General features: G+C 53.0%; 1 protein-coding gene across 2 annotated transcripts in view; it reads right to left on the minus strand.

The window, feature by feature from the left end:
* Positions 1-13,775, minus strand: part of ECI2 (enoyl-CoA delta isomerase 2) — a 35,035-nt gene that overhangs the window by 16,665 nt on the left and 4,595 nt on the right. Inside the window, exon 1 of one of the 2 annotated variants that reach the window (XM_076069724.1) lies at positions 12,516-12,540. The exons of the other annotated variant lie outside the window; for it this stretch is intronic. The gene's annotated coding sequence lies outside the window, so the exon portion shown is untranslated. Of the gene's footprint in view, positions 1-12,515; positions 12,541-13,775 lie in introns of those variants that run through there. 2 annotated transcript variants of the gene reach the window in all.

Consider the following 13,775-nt stretch of genomic DNA (forward strand, 5'->3'; position numbering starts at 1 on the left):
GGATTTCTAATTCGCGTTAAAAATGCAAAAAAAACCACAACGCTGAGGTAAATTCATGAAAGTGTCATGTCCTCTTCTCCTCCCCCCACCCCAATGTGTGCACTTACTATTATAGGGGGGATGGTGGGGGGATGGGTAGCGGCCCAGCTCCCAGCCTGCCAAGGTGCCACCTCGGCTGGCTGGGCAATCTAGGCGAGGCCGGGGGTTCTGTACGAGACTAGGCCTCACCACGGCACTCTGTCAGGTTAGTAGTTTGTGGTATAGAGTCGATATATACTGCTATAGAATCAGCATGTACTACTGTAGTGATAGCAGGTACCACCAGTCAGTATGTACTGCTGTAATCATAGCAATATGTGCGTGTCAGTCGATGTGTGTGTCAGTCGATGTGTGTGTGTTGGTCGATGTGTGTGCGTGGCTCTATGTGAGTGTGTAAGTCCATTTCTTCGTGTGTGTGTGTAGATCCATGTGTATGTGTGAGTCAATGTCTGTGTGTAAGTAAAAATAAAAAATAATTGTGTGTGTGTAAATCGATGTGTGTGAGTCGATGTATGTGTGTGTGTAAGTCCACGTGTGTTTGAGTAGCTGTGTGTTTGTAAGTCGATATGTGTGTGTGTAAGTCGCTGTGTGTGTGTAAGTCCATGTGTGTGTGCGAGTCGATGTGTGTGTGTGAGAGTCGATGTGTGTGTATTAGTCAATGTGTAGCAACCTAGTCGTGTACTGCCGGGTGTGGAACTCACCGGGCCAAGGTACACCCCGCGATGTACTGTCAGGGCGGGGTTCGTACAGTACCCGCCCTGGCAGGGCGGGGTGCGTACGGAAACCGCCCTGTGAAGATGAGGGACGGACAGTACCTGCCGCAGGGAAAAGCTGGTCCCCGAGGGGAGGATCGGGCAGTTTGAGCTGCGGAGAAGACGGAGCATTGGAGCCTGAAGAAGACCCCACATGGAGACTCCGACTCCCACAGGGGGAGTAAGTTGAGTGCGCGATAGCGTGTGTTAGGTTAGCTAGGTCGGGTGTGTTATCACCCTAGTTATCCGGTTGAAATGGCCCTTGTGAGATAATGTTGAATAAACGTGTTGCCTCCTAAGACTGGTTGAGAGTGTGTTTATACCCACTACAACTGGTGTCGGGAGTGGCCAAATTTTGTTACTACACAGCTTCTTAGGTAATTCTCAGACTATGGAAACCAGGCGTAGGGGACGTCCTATCTCCCCGGGCGAGGGGGACGAGGAGGGGACGGCTCCTGAGGCGGCTGTGCTGCTGGAGGATGCTGAGGAACTGTCGGGGGAGCTACACGCTGGCCGGGCGCGCGGCGGATCGCCGCCATCAGGGAGGACGCTCCGGGAGTCTCACTCTCGCCTCGCCGAGCTCCTGCACGCTGCAGCATCAATCCTGCAGGAAATACACCTCGGGGAGTCGACAGCGGAGGGGAGAGCGACGGAGCCGCGGGGCGGCGGGCTTCCCGCCGAAAATCTCAACCTTCCTGCCGAAAATCTGCAGCTTCCCGCCGGAAATCTGCAGCTTCCCGATGTAAATCTACAGCTTCCCACCCAAGCTCTATGCGCTCCCGCCGACGATCTACATTTTCCCGCCGACAATTTGCCCAATCCCACCGCTTCCCGCCTTCATCCGGGAGCAGCCCTTCCCGCCCAAAACGCCTGCCATTCTGAGGCGGTTGCAGCTGGGGCCGCGGGAACCGGGCTGTTGGCATCGCTGGTGGGAGTTTCCACCAAAACGGAGTTCCCGCCGCGAGCATCCGACCACGCTTTGTCTCTATAACGTCGCCTGCCCGCGTTGAAGGAGTTTTCGACCGCGGGGGGGCGACTGGCCGGCCTTTGAGCGCCGGTTTGTCTCCAATTGCGAGATAGCTGGCTGGTTGGAGTCAGAGGTGCTAAGGGCGCTTCCCGCCGCCCTGGATGACGATGCGTTGGCGGCGTTCGTCAACATCCCGCTGGCGGAGAGGGTGACGCTACATCGGGCACTCCGGCAAATGTCGGCCATCTACGGCCCCCCTTCCAGCACACGCCATCGGTTCACTGAGTGGAGGAGGGGGGAGGCCGAAACACCCCTCGCGTACCGCAGTGTGCTGCTGGCGCTGGCTCGCGCAGCTTTTCCTAGGATGGACCAGGACGGGCTCGACACAATGGTGCTGGCAAAGCTGCTGCTGGCGCGGGAGTTGAAGGTCGTAATACAAGCCATCCCTCACCGCCGCCAAGTGCGTTCAAGCACACTTACTCTCACGCACGTGGAAAGTGGCCCACTGATGGAAGAGGGACCTCCTCTTGCCTGCGCCGCGGCTCCGGCCGGGGGCTGGAGACACGACGGTGCGGCGAGGAGGGACGGCTTCCAGCAATGGGGGAGAGCGTCACCCCGTCCGGAGTGGGGGCCCATTGTCTGCTATAACTGCGGCCTGCCGGGCCACGTCTCCCTGGGGTGCCGAGCGCCGCGATGTCGTCCCAGCGGACCCCAGCCATCGGCCGCCCGGACATCCTTGTTGCTGCTTTCATCCCAGGCGAGTCGCGGCACCTCACTCATTGCGTCGCACCGGTTCGGGGTTTCGTCGGACATCGGAGGTGGGGGGTTCTGATTGTGGCTGGCCACTACAACCGGGTCAGTGATCGGAGTTGGTCCAGAGGGTTGTCGCCGAAAATGCCCGTTAAAATTCTTATTGACAAAGGCTGCATCGAACTACCGTCGGGCTGCCAGTTGTCATTTTTGCCCTCCATCACTCGGGTGTGTGCCGCCGACGCTACCGTGCAGGCGCTGGCACCCAGAACGGTGCAAATTCCTCCCGGGGCACAAATGTTGATCCCCTTGCGCTGACGTAAACCCCTTGACCGCACGGTGACTGAGGGGGGGGTCCTCTTGAGTCCCTTCAACAGGGCCGCTTGGGGATCATCGTTGGCCGTGGCCCTGACCCTGGTGTCCACCACCCAGGAACCCTTCATCCAGGTCCTTAACACCGGGTCAGAAGCGTCGATCGTCCAGGAGGGCACCGTACTTGCACATGTGTCCCCCGCGCTTCCCACCACCTGTGTTGTCGGGAGTGTTGGGGGTGGATCGCGTATGCCACCACAGGCGCGTCCGGACGAGGGGTGGCTTGATTCGCTGTGGTCAGGGGGGGGCGGAATTGTCCGAGCCCGAGCGAATCGAGCTGAAGGCACTTTTTCGCGAATTTGCGGACATTTTTAGCGCGGGGAAGTCCGACATCGGCCGTACCACACTCTTAAGCCACTGCATTGACACGGGCGAGGCCACGCTTATCCGACAGAACTCGTACCGCCTCAGCCCGGCAGAGAAGGAGCACGTGCGGTTGGCGGTCGATGAGATGCCCACCGCGGATGTCATCTCGCCGTCCACCAGCCCGTGGGGAGCCCCTATCGTGCTCGTTAAAAAGCAGGATGGCAGCTTGCGTTTTTGCGTAGATTTTCGCAAGCTGAATAAGATATCCGTGGCAGACGCTTATCTCCTCCCGCGGATGGACGATTCTCTAGATGCTTTGGTGGGCACACAATATTTTTCAACCTTGGACCTCCTGTCTGGGTTTTGGCAAGTACCGCTCGACGAAGCCTCGAAGGCAAAAACTGCTTTCCGTATGCCTCAAGGCCTCTTCCATTTTAACAGGCTTCCGATGGGGCTCCACTGTGCTCCGGCCATGTTCCAGTGGCTGATGGAGCTAGTGCTGTTGGGTCTCCAGTGGGACTCTTGCTTAATATACCTCGATGACGTGATAATTTTTAGTCGGACGTTCGAGGAACATCTCGTCCAGCTTCGTGCTGTCTTCCTGCAAATGTGGGCGGCGAACTTAAAGTTTAAGCCGCAAAAGTGCCACCTGCTCCAGAAGTCCGTATGCTACCTGGGCATATTGTCAGCATTTCCAGCATTTCAACGGACCCCGACAAGACGGCGTGTGTCCGGAGCTGGCCTACCCCTCGGTGGAGGAGGTCCACAGTTTTATTGGCTTTGCGTCATACTATCATCGTTTTGTCCAAGGTTTCGCCACCATTGCTAAGCCGCTTCACGCCCTGACGGCTAAAGGCCGGAAGTTCTACTGGGGAAAGGAGGAGGAGGCCGCATTCATCGCGCTCTGCGATGCCCTGGTTAATGCACCCCCCCACCGCTACCCCGACTTCTCCGTGCCATTTGTCCTGGACACAGACGCGAGCAACACCGGCATTGGCGGAGTCCTGTCCCAGGTGGTAGACGGGGTGGAGTGCGTTGTAACTTATGGCAGCAGGGTGCTGTCGCCGGCCGAACAACGCTATTGGGTTATGCGCCGAGAGCTCCTCCAAATCGTTTTTTTTCATCCAGCAGTATAGGCCCTACCTTATGGCAGGCGCTTTTTGGTGCGCTCTGACCATGCGGCGCTGCAGTACGTGCTGCGTGTGGACCAGCCTGCGGGCCAACTCTCACCCTGGCTGGAGATCCTACAGGAGTATTCCTTCACGGTGTCATACCGGAAGGGGGACCAGCATTCGAACGCGGACGCCCTGTCGCGACTGCCGCCGAGCGACAGGTGCACGTGCTTCCAGGGTTCGGGGCGCTGTAGGATGCCGACCGACTGTGCACCCCTGCCCCTTGCGGCGTTGGCTGGGGTAGCCTCTCCTTCTTCCCCACCCCCCCCCCCCCCCTAGATGGCCTCCGATCTTGTTGTGCGGGATGCCGTCCTGGACCTGGACCTCGCGGAATGGGGGCGCCTCCAGGTGGAGGACGTCTCTCTCCTTAAGTTGCGTCGGCAGGCTGCCACGGCGGAGGGGGGCAGGGGCCGGGAAGGCAATGCATCGGTCGTTGTGCGGGACGGCTTATTGTTGTGTTGGGACGGTGGGTTGCGCCGCTACAATGTGGTTGTGCCCACTGCCCTAAGGGGTATTGGTGGTGCACGAACGCCTGCTGCACTTGGGCATGCATAATACTCTTGCCATGCTCTGCCTCGATTTTGTGTGGCCGGGCATGGTGGGGGATGTGGCCGAGCTGTTGAAGGGCTGCGTGCAATGTGCGTGACGAAAACACCCGGCCAAGCCGTCTTGCCCGCCCCTACAATCCATTCAGGTCTCCCATATTAACGAATTTGTTGCCCTCGACATCCTTGGTCCATTCCCTGTCACCCCCCGGGGTAACAAATACTTGTTGGTCAGCGTCGAATACTTCACACGCTGGCCTATGGCCTGGCCGCTTCCCAACCAGGGCTATGTCATCGATAAGGGTGCGCCAGAACGCCTGTTGACTGACCAAGGCAAGAACTTTTAATAAAAATTATTGCAGGAGGTGTGCGCCTTATTAGGTACTAAGAAGATTCGCACCTCACCATACCACCCCCAAACGGACGGTATGGTGGAGCGCCTGCATAAAACCCTGACCCCAATGCTAAGCCACCAGGTCAGCGTGTCCCAGACTGACTGGGACTCGCAAGTGCCTGGGGTCCTCAGCACCTACCGGATGGGGCTACTTGCCCTGCTTTTTAACGTTCGGCAGGGAACACAACCCCCCCATCGAGGCCCAATTGGGTGTCACACCTAACATGGCGAAAATCTAGCCTTGAGGACTCCATGCGGCTTAATCTGCAAAAGCTGTCAGAAGCGCGGGAGACTTCTCGAGTCAATTCGAATTCACGTCAATTGGCCAAAGAGCACCTGCGGTGTCTCCACTCTTCGACGCACGCGTGGGTGGTGGGCGACAGGGCCTAGCTGCACTGCCCACAAGTGCCTGTGGGGACGTTGTCTAAGTTGCTTAAACCATGGCGGGGTCCGGTGGATGTCGTTTGTGTTGTCCGACCGCAGTGTATGCAAATCCAGCTGGACCGACGGAACTGGTTTGTCTACCCGTCGCGCCTTAAGCCCTTCGTTGCTCCGTGTGATTCCGTTCCATCTCCACGATGCGGGGGCCGAGTGCATGACGTGTCGGATGAGCCGGGAGGCGTGCCCGTGGAGCGTGTCCCTCAGCGGTGTCCTGTGTTGCCGTCTTCAGGTGCCTCGCGACTAGCGGACCCCGGGCCACCTTCGGGCCCGGTCCCCCGGCCTCCAGACAATGTCGACCCAGCTGGCCGAACGGCTGATCCAGGAGTGACACCGGGCTCACTGGGACGCTCGCGGTGCCAGCCGGGGGCCTCGGGAGGGGGAGGTGCAGCCGCATACGACAGGCCGGACACAAGGACTCGTTCGCGGCGGATTTTGTGACCACCCTACACGCGTCCACACACCGCTTTGGGTGGTCAGGGTTCTGGTTGTTGCAAGGGTTCTGTTGATTTTGTCCTTGCTCTCTTTCCTCACATTGCCATTGTCCTCTCATATCCATGTATATATTGTATATGTTGTACAGGCGAGCTGGGGTATTTATTGGGGTTCATGTTATCGTTATATGTGCAAGTCGATGTGTGTGTGTGTGTGGGTCGATGTATGTGTGTGTGTGTGAGTCGATGTGTGTGTAAGTCCATATGTGTGTGTGTGTAAGTCAATGTGTATGTGAGTCGCTGTTTGTGTGTGTGTGTGTGTGCAAGTCGATGTGTGTGTGTGTGCGGGTCGATGTATGTGTGTGGGTAAGTCGATGTGTTTGTGTGTGTGGGTTGATGTCTGTGTGTGTGTAAGTCGATGTGTGTGTGTAAGTCGATGTGTGTGTGTAAGTCCGTGTGCGTAAGTCGATGTGTGTGTGTACATCGATGTGTGTCAGTTGATGTGTGTGTGTACGTCGATGTGTGTGAGTCCATGTGTGTGTGTGTGTGTGTCGATGTGTGTGTCGATATGTGTGTATGTAAGTCCATATGTGTGTGTAAGTCTCTGTATGTGTGTGTGTGAGTCAATGTGTGTGTAAGTCGATGTGTGTGCGTGGGTCCATATGTGTGTGTGTGTGTCGGTCGATGTGTGTGTGAGTCTATGTGTGTGTCTGAGTCGATGTGTGTGTGTAAGTCAATGTGTGTGTGAGTCGATGTGTATGAGTCGATGTGTGTGTGTACGTCTGTGTGTGTGTGTATAAGTCGATATGTGTGTGTGTAAGTCGATGTGTGTGTGTTAGTCGATATGTGTGTGTGTAAGTCCATGTGTGTGTGTGTAGATCGACATGTGTGTGAGTCTATGTGTGTGTGTGTGAGTCGTTGTGTGTGTAAGTCTATGTGTGTGTGTGAATCCATGTGTGTGTAAGTCCATGTGTGTGTGAAAGTCGATGTCTGTGTGTGTGAGTCCATATGTGCGTGTGTAAGTCGCTGTTTTTGTGTGTGTAAGTCCACGTGTGTATGTGTGTGAGTCGATGTGTGTGTGTGTAAGTCTATGTATGTGTGTGTAAGTCCATGTGTGTGTGTAAGTCGCTGTCCGGAAAAAAGAACCCGCAAGCTCCGCGTGGTGCTGGGTGGTAACGCTGTGGTGGGCAGTGCCGTGGGGTGAAGGTCAATTTAGATTGGCCATTCCCCTCATAGCGTTTGTAGTCACCACAGCAGCCAAATGGGGGCTCTGGACGGGTGCGGGGGGCTGGTAAACCCTCCACCTTCAATTAATTACCACTAAACCACGTATAAAATATATAATTAATAAGCTTGTGCCGGAGGCCCCGGGGGGACAGGCGTCTATGACGTCTCCAGGAGATTGAATCTTTACCCTTGGGGATCCTCCAGAAACAAGAAAAAAACACTACATGTGGCCACGTGGAATGTTCGAACGCTCACTGTGGAGGAGAGGCTGCCACTCCTCTGTCGGGAGCTGGACCGGTACTGCCTGAATCTCTGTGGTATTCGGAGGTCCGGTGGACCGGCTCTGGCTCCTGCCAATATGAGGGGTGGACAGTCCTCTACTCAGGGCAGGAGACTGCCAAAAAATAGGGAGTGGCTCTTCTTTCGAACAAAATAATGAAGGGGGCGTGGGAGCGTGGCGGTGAAGTGTGGGAAGCTGTAAGCTCCAGGCTACTTTGGGATCGCCTTCCCATCAACCGGAGGCGAGGAGTGGTGGTCGTGGTTATTTATGCCCCCACTGAAGATGAACATCCATGGAGGGATGCAGGCAAGGCCGATTAATCAGATGACTTCTATAATCTCCTGTCGCGACTTCAATGCCTGAGTTGGTCATGATACTGGCACCTGGTTTGGAGTGATTGGAAGGCATGGGCCAGATCAGCTTAATAACAACGGTAGAAGGCTGCTCGATTTTTGTGCAGCCCATGGGCTTGTAATTACCAACATGCTGTTCCGGCATCAGCGCATCCACACATCATGGATTTATGCTGGGTCCAAGCAAGAACATCTCCTGGACTACGTAGTGACGGAACAGCGGATGTAGGCCCATATCCTTGACACCAGCACCTACTGTGGAGCTGATCTGCCCACTGACCATCGACTTGTCATCTGTAAGATGTGCCTGCCATTCTTCTACTGCGGTGGTGGGTGTACACCCAGGACCCCATTCAAACCTGAGGTGGCCTGGTCTCAGCTAGCTGATGAAAGTTGCAAGCGATAATTTAATCATCGCTTGCTGCTGGGGTTGGCATCGTCCCCCACTCCTCCTGATTTCGAGGGGAAATGGGCGAGGTGTAGGACTACGGCTCATGCAGCTGCAATGGCTGCTTTGGGTACATGGTCCAGACCTCCCCAGAGACCCTGACTGACAGAGGAGGTGTTCAGGCTGGCTGAGAAAAAGCGACAGGCTCACTCTCATCGTTTACAGCATCCCACGTCAGAGAATGAGGAGGCTTACCGCAGCCTTCGCTCGGAGGTTCGGAGAGTCGTGACACGCTGCAACGATGGGTGGTGGTCGCGGGTCGCTGAGGAGATGGAGTCTGCTTCAATGGCCCGCGATCACAAATCGCTATTTAACTCCATAAAAAAAAGTAACCTGCAGAGCCACACCTGGTGTCTTTATTCACCAAAGTTCCGGTACCTGACACCATAGCAATCATTGAAGACCTGGTTCATCAAGGACTGTATACGGAGGTACCCCCCCTTGTGAGACATTGCTTAACCAACACATACTTCACCTGGAATGGAACTTTCTACAAACAGACTGATGGCACCCCAATGGGCTCCCCCCTATCTCCAGTTGTAGCCAACGTATTCATGGAAAAATTGAAACTGACGCCATCCAGACTGCCACTCTACGCCCGACCTTATGGAAGAGGTATGTAGATGACACCTTTGTTATCTGGCCACATAGCTTACCTGCTCTAGACCAATTCCTCTACCACATCAACTCCATACACCCAGCCATCAGATTTACCATGGAGGTCGAAAAAGAAGGCAAGCTACCCTTTTTGGATGTCCTAATTAAAAGGAGACCTGATGGTTCAATGAGCCACTCGGTCTACAGGAAAGCGACCCATACGGATGCTTACTTAAAACCGGATTCCCACCACCATCCATCCCAGAAGAACTCCCTCATCAAGACTCTATACCATAGAGCCCAATGCATTTCCGACCAGGATCACATTGCCAGTGAACTCAAACACGTACACCAAGCTCTCAAGGCTAATGGTTACTCCGACTACACGATCCGCAAAGCCATCACTCCAGTCATGAAGAAGGATCCCCTTGAGGAGCCATTCAAAACCATCAACTTACCCTACATTGCGGGGGTCACAAAAAAGATCTCCAAAATCCTGAACAAACACAAGATCCAGGTCCGATTCAACACAGTACATAAAATCCATGATCTGGTTCCATCTGTAAAAGATACTGTTCCAGACATACAGTACCCGGGCGTTTACAAACTAAAGTGCCTCTGTGGTAGCAGCTACATTGGAGAAACCAAACGACATATCTCGGACCGCATCCGCGAACATAAAGCAGACTTGAAACACGGTAGGACTAACTTCTCTGCAGTGGCATATCACTGTTATAATTCAGTGGGCTCCCATGACATTGACTTCTCCAAGACGGAGGTTCTTTGCAAGCCAATCGGCTACCATGAGAGATTCGTTCATGAGGCCATCCACATATACAAGCACAGAGACAATTTCAACCGAGAAGACGGATTCTGGCTTAGTAACCATTGGAAAGATGTTTTAAACCATTTCGGTTCTTAATTGATTGTATTTCACGGTGACTTTCAGACCACAGCCCTTTCGCTGACACTGCCTCTTAATACTTCTCACACCACGGTCAATTGTATGGTTTATAACATGTAGTATAATAATTAATAGTATAACATTGTAATATTTAACAGAACTCATAAGGCAATATATAGCATCGTAATTTCATAGTGAATATACAGCAGTGTGGTATATAGTTAGGTTCATATAATAAGACATAGTGTAATATCACAAGTCAAATACTTTATAATCTAAAGTATAGGGTAGTGTAAAGTAACGCATTGTATAATTCAAAGGTGGAATTTGTCTATGATATGATGTTATACCATGTAGTTTAGATTTGAAGATATATTGTACTGTATAGTAGTCCAGTTTATAGCAAAGTCATGAAGCTGCTCAGGACACAACATCGTACCTTGCTATACCTGCTCATTTTCTTTAGTCTTTTTCTTCCTCTCTGCCTTTGTTCCCCCTACCCCTCCCCCTCTCCGAAGTTTGATCGGGCTCTTGTTCTGACTCCACCCACACTGCTTGATAGGCACGTTCTTTGCATTTCTCTCTGCCTGTGTTCCCAGCCCCCCCCACCCCCCCCCTCTCTGGAGGTAATGCTTGTAACGTACAGACTCATGTTTTAACTCCGCCCACACAGCTTAATAAACGCTGTCCATACATGACGGCGTCCATTCGAGCTCTGTCTTCGGTACAGACCTGTCTCTTCACCTGAAGAAGGCTACTTGTGTTGTGGCCGAAACGTCGTGAGAATTTTATCGTCTTATTTTTGTTTTATTGTTTTATTCTCATTCTACGTGACTTTACCGAAAGAACCAAGAAGAAGAGCCACACCTATTACCATCATTCGGGGAAAAAACGGTGATCCAATCTTCGACCCCCAGGAACAGGTTTGCAGATTTGCTGAGCATTTCTGTGAAGTCCTGGGGGAGGGAAAATCCCTCTGCATGGAAAACATCGTGGGACAAAGTGGGGATGACCCTGCTGAGGCTGTGGTGTCTCAAATATTGAAAGAAGAAGTCACCCCTGTGAGTGGCTGGCTGAGGTGCCATCTGTTAAGGCAGTACTAAAGGCGATCCAGAGTCTGAGACCAGGAAAGGCACTGGGCAGAGATGATCTCCCAAGCGAAATGCTGAGCGAAGGTGGTGTTTGTGCACAGACTGCCCTACATGACATCATAACAACAGTCTGGATCACTGGACGGGTTCCGCAGGATTGGAAGGATGCCCTGGTGGCCCCCCTCTTTAAGAAGGGGTTCCGCACAAACTGTAACAACTACAGGGGCATCTCACTCCTCAGTGTGCCGGGAAAGCAAGGATTATTCAACATCGCCTTAACAGGTACGCTGAGGAGAGGCTTGCGGAGCCCAAATGCGGATTCAGGAAAGGGCAGTCCTGCACAGATGCCATATTTTCTGTCCGTCTGCTACAGAAGAGGTGTAGGGAATTCCAACAAAACCTACATCTCTGCTTTATTGACCTGGTCAAGGCCTATGATGCCATCAGTAGGCCTGGGCTCTGGGTTATTCTTCGTGCTTTCGGAGTCCCTAACCCTCTGCTCATGATCATTAAGGACCTTCATGATGGTGAGCGGGCCCGGGTAAAACTACGTGACCAGGAGTCGGAGCCATTCCCTGTTCACCTTGGGGTGCGACAGGGGTGTCCTCTGGCTCCCATATGATTTAACATATTTTTCGACCACGTAGTTCGGGAAGCCTTCGATGCCTGTACCAGAGGAATTTCCATCTGGTACAGATACAATGGGAGGCTGATCGATGCCCGGGTGCGGTCAAGGGATGGCTGCCGATTGGTCAACCACGTTATGTATGTCGATGACCTGGTGATTGCTGCTCATTCAGAGGAGGAGTTGGAGGCGCTGCTGCTGAACCTGGAGTGTGCCACGAAGAGGTGGGGCCTTACCATTAGCCCCACAAAAACTAAGCACCTGCCTGGGTATTTCGTACCATCAGAAACTCCACCCCCACAACTCCTAATTGGTGATTGGGCAGTTGTGGAGAGAGTGGAGAGTTTCCCATACCTGGGCAGTGTGCTCATGACCGGCTCCGGTTTGACAGCAGAGGTCTCACTCCGAATTAGTCGAGCGGTATTATCTTTTCATCAGTTGCGTAACGCTGTGTGGAAGCTACCTGGTCTGTCACTCTGCACGAAGCTTCAGGTCTTCTCGGCCACAGTCATTCCCCTAATGGAACATCGTCGCCAGTTATAAACATTCAGGCTGGCCTGCCTATGATCCATCTTGGGTTTAACCAGGCTGGATTGTGTGAGGAGCTCACAAATCCTTGAAAGATCTGGACAAAGTCCCATCGGTGAGCTCCTCCGGCAGGCAAGGCTGCGTTGCCTGGGACATGTAGCTCGCATGCCCAGCCACCACATGCCTAAACAGCTTTTGTTCGGCCGGATAGAGGGGGCTAAACGGGCACGGCACAGGCAAGAGAGGATATGGAGTGTTGTGGTACAGGAGGATGTGGAGCTGCGTGGACTTGCCGGTGACTGGTACCAGTGGTGTCAGGATCAGCCTCTGTGGAGGAGGCTCATGAAGGACGCTACTGGGCAGTTGGAGGCAGTCGCCCTGCAACAACAACGGAGGGTGGAGGAGCGATGCTCACAACAACGAGCTGAGCACAGGGTGGCTAAAGCACAACAAGTTGGCACAGTAGGCGGCACAGGTGGTGCATCAGCCAGTCATCTCAGTCAGTCGACCCGTGGCACCTCCTGTCAGCAGGCGTTCGACACTTCACGTGGCCTCAACGTGCACATAGCCTGGCACAAGCGTAGTGGTGACGTCACTGCCACTTAGTGGCGAATAACGGTTGTTTTTGTTGTAAGTTGCTGTAAGTCGATGTGTGTGTGTAAGTGGATGTGTGTGTAAGTCGATGTGTGTGAGTCGAAGTGTGTGTGTGAGTCGATGTGTGTGTTTGAGTTCATGTGTGTGTAAGTTGCTGTGTTTGTCTGTGTAAGTCCATGTGTGTATTTGTGAGTCGATGTGTAAGTCCATGTATGTAAGTCGCTGTAAGTCGATGTGTGTGTGTGTGAGTCGATGTGTGTGTATGTCCATATGTGTGTGTAAGTCAATGTGTGTTTGAGTTCATGTGTGCGTGCAAGTCGATGTGTTTGTGTCTGTGGGTCGAGGTCTGTGTGTGTGTAAGTCGATGTGCGTGTCTTTATAGCCCGGGCAACGACGGGTACTTCATGCTAGTGGCTCATAAGTATTATGCAGTGAATGTTTATCCAATGGTGGATAGACCTTGGCTCATGGTGATGTGGACATCGATATCCAGCAGTGGATAGACCACGGCTCATGATCCTGATGGACACGAGTTTGTACTTTACCAGCACCAGTGTGACACGTGACGCATCACTGTGAACACGTGTCATTGCTTGAATGAAACATTAGGCCATTGTTTTTTCTGGGTACGTGACCATTAATAATGAACAAAAAATTCTTATTTTGCACTTACAACGCATCTAATGCATCGAAGCGCGATTTATAATTTACGGAAAAGTTTATACTCAGGCTAATGGAACTAACAATCATACTTAAGAGGTTTTTTTGGTCAGATCGCATAAATATATAAATGTGTCATTAAACCTGCCACCACCCGACACAGCCAATTAGTAAAGTTTGTCACGTAAACAGAACATGCCAATTGGTCACTAATGCAACAGTGTTATGGAGCGAACGTACACCGTCTCTGAGTGGTACCTACCATTTACCATTAGGGGGAAGTCATCGGGTTGAGCCAG

The sequence above is a fragment of the Petromyzon marinus genome, chromosome 25, assembly GCF_048934315.1.
Source record: "Petromyzon marinus isolate PM22_M1 ecotype Great Lakes invasive population chromosome 25, UKy_Petmar_22M1.pri1.0, whole genome shotgun sequence".
In the NCBI taxonomy this organism is placed as follows: Eukaryota; Metazoa; Chordata; class Hyperoartia; order Petromyzontiformes; family Petromyzontidae; genus Petromyzon; species Petromyzon marinus.